We start from the raw sequence: 6,510 nt of genomic DNA on the forward strand, positions 1-6,510 counted from the left end.
CAGCGGCGGGTCCGGTGGAACTGCCCCTGCCCGCTCCTGGCAGCGCGACCACCTGCTGCCTGCGAGGCCTGCACCGCCCGCGCCTCCTGGGGCGGGAGCTGGACGCCGCTCGGAAGCCGGCTCGACAGGCCGGGAAGGAGCTTCCCGCTGGCCATTGCTGTTTGCATGAATTGCCACTTAATTTCTGAGGATTTGTTCTTAATGGCATAAGTGCTGAGCACCTCTCGTTTTTCACATAGTGCTCAGGGATCTTTGGGACTCTCAGCCCCTTTGGGCCACAGCCTGCAGGAAAGGGGCTTGAAGTTAAGATTTCCTTTCATTCAGTAAAATGAAGCAAATGCAACCGTTTTCCCAGCCAAGTGATGTGCTAAAGGCTTACCTGTCTTAATTTATACTTCTTCTTTGCACCTCAGTTGGTTTGGGGGAGTGTGAAACTGCATGTTTATGACCAGGATGGGCATCTGGGGTGGAAACCAGGAGGAGTCACTGATTTTTTTTTTTTTTCTGTTCTCTTTTCTAATTCTCTCTAGTAGTTTTGACTAAGTTATATCAGAAACAAAAGACTGAAATTAATTCAGCATTGTTTGAATTAATTTCATGTTCTTTTACTCAAGCAATATTCTTGTCTGTTGATATTCATGTTCTAGAAACAGACCTTGCTAATAACTCTGGAAAGAAGTCATTACTAGGGATCACACAATATGACTATTTTCCTGGGATCTTGTGTTTTGTTGTTTTTGGTTTTTTTTTTTAAAGTGTTAGACTTAAGTAATCAAGAATGTGAAAACTAGAAAGACCAGAATTAAGATTGCCCTTGCAAACTGAAGTTGCCATATCATCTCCTCTGCTTCTCCATTTTAATGGCATCTTCAACGACATGGTTGCATACCAAGTGTCCTGCGGGATCACACCATCTCCGAAGTGTATGTGTATGTGCAGGGACCTCAATTGAAATAAAGGACTGTAGGTAGAGAAAGTACTGCGTTTGAAATGGGATTCAAAAGAGTTAGATTTTACTCTTAGCTACCTGGGATTTAACTTGATATGCTAGTAGGCAACAACTAGAATGTCCATGTTTTCCAGCTTCCCATTCCCTTTAAGGTACAAGGTTTTTTTCTATGCAGTTGCTTCTCTGGCAAAAAGGGGGCTTGAAAGGATACACTGATCACTTTCCTTAATACAGATTTCACAATTCAGCATTTCATATAGTAATAATTAATGATAAAAAGCTATGCAGTAATACAGGGTTGGTGTTGGACAAAGAGTAAATTTGTATCTGTAATGAGCAATGAACGTAAGACTAACAATCAGGCGTGCTTGTAATGTGTCCCCTTTTAAAAAACGCCGTGCAAAATAGTCAACAGCTGGGCTGCCTGATGCTATCAGTAACAGTTTATGTGTGTTCAGTAAACAGGAATTTTAAACTACTGGTGGAGGAAACCCAGGAGAAGGAAGAAAACCTGCAGCTTTCTGAACTGGTTTCTTACTTAATGGAAAGAAAGTAAAATACTAGGCTTTTCATCCCACTGAAGTTTGCAAAGACCTTACAGAGGCATAGAAAAATGATGGATTTATTACTTGCTGCTAACATTTCTACATTTCTATGCCTGCAGTAAATATTAACAGTAATGTAAACTGCAAAGAGGACAGTGCACAGAGGGCTCTTTATTTCAGTGATACTGTATGTACCATCTGTGCCAGGTTTGAGAATAAGCAGTGTTTATTACTGAATACAGTCACATAACCTATAGACAATATGCTGGAATCCTTTTTCTCTGTAATAATCTTATTCTGTAATTACCAATATAATTTTTTTAAGGTCTCAGTCTGGCACCTCCTGTGCCATTTTCCCAAGATCCCTAGATTGGGTTCCTCATGTTTATCCAGGCTGCTGTTGACTTCAGCTGGGCTCCGGAACACCACAGGGATCTTTGCAAAGTGCTCCTGGCAGATGGCATAAAGGGAGTTTAGGCAAGGTTTTCTTTATGGCTTCGACCTGTAAGATGGGTTTCCAGAGACCATGAATGGGTTTCCAGAGACCATGATGTAGACACAAAATGTAAATAAACTTGGAAAAAAAAAGTTGTCTCGGTTCATTCTAGCAAAAGGAGATTTATCTCTTTGCATGAGGAGTGAGGTAAAAATATAATGGAGATGCTCCTTTTGAAAATATAAAGTTATTCTTTTGTACACTTTAAATAATTGTGGGCCAAATAATTTGATACATTTGAAAAAAAAGTAGTTTTGCCTGAATCAAACCAAGTTTTTAAACAAACATACTTGTGTTTTTGGCAGGAAAATTACATCCATCTCTAATACTGAGGTGTTCCTTAACTGAGTGAAAAAACAGTGCTCCAACCTGGATGCAAATCTGATGTTACATACATCCCTATGGGAGCTGGGTCAGCTGCCATCTTAGGCATCAACTTCATTTGACCTTGAGAACCCAAACAACACACCGATGTGCTAAAAGTGATGTCCCTCTTTAGCCTCCCACAGAAACAGTCGCTGTAGAAGGGCTTGGCAGAGCTTCTTGAATGGGGTACAGTGTGCTGGGAGTGAAATGCGCTGCTTTCTGTTAGATTCATCTACCGGAGGCTGTACATGACAGAGCAGCAACGTGATATTGCAGTCTGTTCACCGTGACGTTGGTGAGACTGGTGGTGACTTTGGCAGAAGGGTTGTACTTTGAGTTCGGGAAGTTGCCAGATGAAGGGGCCACTTGCTGATAGGGAAAAGGCATTAACAGAGGTGTCCTGAGCACCGGGTGGGGATCCTCAGGAAGCACAGTGAGGAAGGCTGTGTGGGGACTGGTAACCCCTGGCCATTGCCAGGGGAGTCAGTGCTGGAGAGGAGAGAGCCATGGCCATACAGAAAGCCCCTGTTTATGCTATGGCTGTGTGGGAAGCATGCCTGAGCACAGGCAGTTTGGTGTCTCTGACTTGTAGAGTCTGTAGCAAGAATGTATAACCTAGTGAGCTCAAGAATGTATAACCTAGTGAGCTTCCATCCTTGTCCAGGCAGGCAGTTTTTTGTCAGCAGTACTTTACAGTGTAGTATATCGCCATAGCTGCTTTGCCAGCGTCAGTGCTGACTCGTATGGAAAAGCAGGAGATGCCCGCATCTTCCACAGCTCCAGCCATGCGAGCAGGTTAACAGGGTCTGTCGGCAGCAACAGAAGTGCTATGTTGCTGGTTGTTTCTCTGCGATTCCTGCCTAACCCCGATGGTTTATGAAGCCACTCACGGACAGCCTCCCTGAGTATTTGGTTTTTGTGACTGCAGCTGCAATGTGTCTGTGGAAAAGACGGGGAGTCCCTCAGGGTCAGAGCTGAGTTTGATCTGCAGCGCATGAAAAAGATCTGCTGTGTCTGTGCTTCTGAGAGGCGAAGAAAGAGCAGATGGCTGTCGGATGGGACCAAAGTACCCGAGGGGAACCTGCTGTGCAAGTGCCAGCACCAGCTGCAGCCACTTCACTTGCCTGTCAGAGCTGGGAAGGTAGTCCATGAGGGAGGCCTGTACTTACTATTTGAGTGTAAAGTCTTTTGTAGTGTGGGGTAACTTTCCCTTGCATTGAGCATTTGGTAGGTGCAGTGTGTGTATGAGGAGCTATGAATAGTCATTGTTGGGTTTTTATAATTGGGTTCTTCCTTCTTTTCCTCTCCTTGCTTTTCTCCTTATATTTCCTGTTCTTGCCTGGTAATTTTGCTTGTAACACCACCTCACCCAATCTTATTTGCAGCAGCAGTCCCAGTTATAGCTAGCTCTTTCTTATATCCTGGCTGGCTGTGCAGGGCTGAGAGCCTCGGGAGGGTTATGCAGAGACGTATTGAACTCGAGGATATTTATAAAGAGCTTTATTTAAGTTAGGATGTAAAATAAAAGCAGAATACTACAAGATGTGTGAAACATAAAGGTGGACTAAACAGGGCAAAGAAGATGGATTGATGTCTATATTTTAGAGTGTATCCCAAACAGGGGTGGGCTAAGGCTTCTACCAGGCTTTTTACTACCCACTCTTCCTCAACCAGAGCATGAAGTGAGTACTCAGGGTATGTACATGTAAAGGCATGTAAAGCTCCAGCTGTAGGTGCTCCATGTGTTGTGTTGAAGACAACAGTGAAGTAGTAAGATACGTACAGAAGGACTCCGTGGCTGCTGCAGGACCTTGATTAGACGACTTCTGGTATCTGTTCACCTTCCCAGACCAACTTTATGTTTATTTGTAAGAAACAAAAATTGTGTACTTGCCACATGACTTCCCATGGCTACCATAGAAAAACCCACCCCCGGTAAAAGCATGAAAATCCACTTCTCCATTTCTTCTCAGCACTACTGCAGTGTCTTCCCTGCCCTCACACTGCTGTGGATTCGCCATCTGAAGTAATATGCATTCTTGGGGCAATTTTGGAACTCAGAGAGAGACAGGCTGTGTGAAATCTTGCTCAATTTCATCCAGCATGGTCTCCTGTGGAACAGACGGGCTACACCTTTACCTCTGTCTGTGGGCACTGGAGCTCAGTTTTTTGTAGTTGGCAACAAAATGTCAACTAGTAGGATCCATGCCAAAGCGTATGCGGTACAGGTTAAATGGGACAGTTGTTAAAAGCATGAGACCAGCTGCAGGATGGGTCTGCAGCATGGTGAAGGCCACAGGCCTGGGCACTGCGGGAGGTGAGGCATCCTGGTTGTTGTGTTAGATCACTCTGTTAACTCTGTTTAACTAGGTTAAATGCCTATGGCTGGCTTTTTCTGATGCTGGCCCCTTCCAGCATCTTCTGCATCCCCAGAAGAGAAGAAGGGAAAACAACTATGTTAGGAAAGGTCCCACAGAGTGAATTTCTTATCTGGTCTTGATCCTGGATCTGTCTTGAGGTCCTGTCAGAACTGAAGAGTCCCTAGGTACCCGTAGCCCAGATTTTCTCAAAGGTTTCCTCCCCATAGCAGTGTGCTCCTTGGCTATGGATACTTCCTTTTCCTTAGTGGAGGAGAAATGGATCCAGATCCAAATATGGGAAGGGGCCATAATCTGCGGTGCATGTGGGAATTATGTCTGTATTCCTCACCAGGATACGATCCGGCTCCTGGAGCTTGCAGCAGGTCACACTGCCAGAACTAGAGCTGTCATGGGCATTCATAGTCCCCTGGTATGTGCTGTTCAGAGCCTGTCTCCTGCATTGGTCCGGTCCGCTTAGCGCTGATACTGAGATGTTCAGCCAGCAGTGATACAGCAAAGCTCCTCGCTGTCTGATTGCCAGGAGAGATTGCTTTGCCCTCCTGCCTGCTCGCTCCCATGAGCATCTCAGTGCACTGAGCTGCATCCAGGGAATGCTACTTGCAGCAAGTCTGGCTCTGCTCTAGGGCTTGGTTCTGGCTTACTGGCAATGCCAAGATTATTAAATGCAATACCTGTGATTCAGGAAAAGGCCTAAGGGAAAGCAGAAGAGCCTGGTCCAAGAGAGGGCATCCAAGGTGAAAGACAGATGCAAAGTGGCATGCAAAGTGTGACAGAGAGAGAGAGCTGACTGTGATGAGGCTCCAGGAAGAAAGAGCATGGTCCAAGCCTGCATTTGTGGAAGAGCAGCCCCAGCCAGGTGCTGTGAGCTCAGGAGTCAAGGAGTGGGAAGGGAATGAGAAGGGGCCTGAGAGGACCTGTGGGTGGTCTGGGGAATTCCGATATGGGCACCTGCTGCTTGATCTGATACAAAGCTGGTTTGCCAAAATGTTTGGAACAAATTTTAATGGACACGGTGTTTATAAATCAGATCAGCACTCATCTGACTGCAAAAGTTTTATTATGCTCCTTCAAGACCTTATGCCATCTTACGGGTACAGTCAAACCTAGTTTAGGATAATGGGAAAGGGTAGAATTTTACTACCTTGTTGAGTCACAAATTTGTTAATAGGCCAGTTAGGTACAGAGTTTAACAGCTATTCTGCAAAAAAATTATTATATCTCCAAGGAAATGAAAAAGTCTTTAAGAAGTCAAGTATAGAAATATCTTCTGAATAAGTAAGAAATTAAGAAGTTTAGAAGGGAAAAGACTGAATTTGTACGGAACCCTTAGAGGATTAGGAGAACGAGCTTATCTGTAAAAGCTTATGTGATACATAAAAAGAGGCTCTGTAGATACAGCCTAAGCTATATGGTATGCAGAAGACTGCAACCACAGGAAATATGAGGAGAGATTTCTTTTGATATTTGATCTTGGTGCAAAAAGCTTAAGCACTTGTAACTTTGTTGGTTTTGGATGCTGTACAGAGAAATCCTTTTGTTTGGATTGTAAACAGCTTGAGAGTTAAATGTGATTTCAGTGGTAACTGAACTCCAAGGCTGTGGAGAATCTGAACCACAGTGCACTGGCATTTCAGCTTAGGAAATGCCCAGCACTGCAACACAGGTGAAGTGCATTGAAGCTGTACGGAGCAGTCTGAGAGAGAGTGTTACAAAAATCAGGAAAAGCAGAAGAGTCTGCTGGTGACCATAAGGAAACTGCTGTGACAATGACAA

This window comes from Mycteria americana, chromosome 2 (genome assembly GCF_035582795.1).
Source record: "Mycteria americana isolate JAX WOST 10 ecotype Jacksonville Zoo and Gardens chromosome 2, USCA_MyAme_1.0, whole genome shotgun sequence".
NCBI classification, from domain to species: Eukaryota; Metazoa; Chordata; class Aves; order Ciconiiformes; family Ciconiidae; genus Mycteria; species Mycteria americana.